Consider the following 1,055-nt stretch of genomic DNA (forward strand, 5'->3'; position numbering starts at 1 on the left):
CTACTGCAAATCATGAAAACTTGCTATACCATGGCAACTACAGGTTTAATCAAATTGATAGATGGGGCAACCCTTTGTCTTCTGATCAATACAACACATATATTGAACCACCAAACCCCGAACCATTACAGCCAAACCACTTCAACAATTTTCAAAGGACTAGTCCTTATTGGTATGGTGTAGTGACAGACCTGAAAAATGAGTCACAGTCTCTGCTAGAGTACTTGAAGGAGGAGGAATGTCGACTCCGGCGAGATCCTAACCTTAGAGGGCCTACTTTCATGGGAAACTAGAAATCATCAGCTCAACCTTTTGTTCCATGGACCATTCTATACTTGTACACTTTGTTGAGTACTTTGTTCTGTAGGATTCTTGGCGAAAACAGTATATATGAGCACAGTATAATGTATATACTATATAAATGTTCATTCCCTAAATGAAAAATGCCAAAGAATGTAGATGAAATATTCTTCATTCAACCCTTTTATTTTGTTTTGTTGATAGAGCCAATTTAATCAATGTTTTTTTGTCTGGAAGTTAACAGTTATGCATAATTAGATGATTATTGCTTATTAATATTTGGGCTGTGGATGATATTTTGTATATTCTTATAATTGTTATTAGGATGATTAGACATACTAGACAAGATTAGATTAGAAATGAATGCATTAGGGAGAAAGTTGAAGTAGCTCATATTGTAGAAAAGATGCTAGAATTGCGTCTGAGGTGGTTTGGACATATGTGGAAGAGACTAGTAGAAGCCCCGTAAGGAGAGTAAAATCTCCATATGGAGTTGACATTAATAATATCATTATGTTCTGATGTGCCATTTATGTTGCAAGCCTTGTTTGAAGTTTTAGACCTTGCATTTACCACTCTAATTCTGATGTTCTAGTGTGAAAGCATTAGCAGACAAGAAATTAATGCATATATAAGGTGTTTACATTCAAGTAAATTTATGAAGTGCATCTTTTTGCATCTAAATTATGAGTTTGCTCTTGCTTTTCCAATGCATTACTCAATACATTTTTTTCCTTCAGATTTCTTGCACAAAC

At 34.6% G+C, this 1,055-nt stretch overlaps 1 protein-coding gene across 1 annotated transcript in view; it reads left to right on the top strand.

Annotated features, from left to right (window-relative positions):
* The window catches only part of LOC109343041 (uncharacterized protein At4g26485-like), a 23,735-nt gene that overhangs the window by 7,661 nt on the left and 15,019 nt on the right, over positions 1-1,055 (top strand). The window lies entirely within an intron of this gene.

The sequence above is a fragment of the Lupinus angustifolius genome, chromosome LG03, assembly GCF_001865875.1.
Source record: "Lupinus angustifolius cultivar Tanjil chromosome LG03, LupAngTanjil_v1.0, whole genome shotgun sequence".
In the NCBI taxonomy this organism is placed as follows: Eukaryota; Viridiplantae; Streptophyta; class Magnoliopsida; order Fabales; family Fabaceae; genus Lupinus; species Lupinus angustifolius.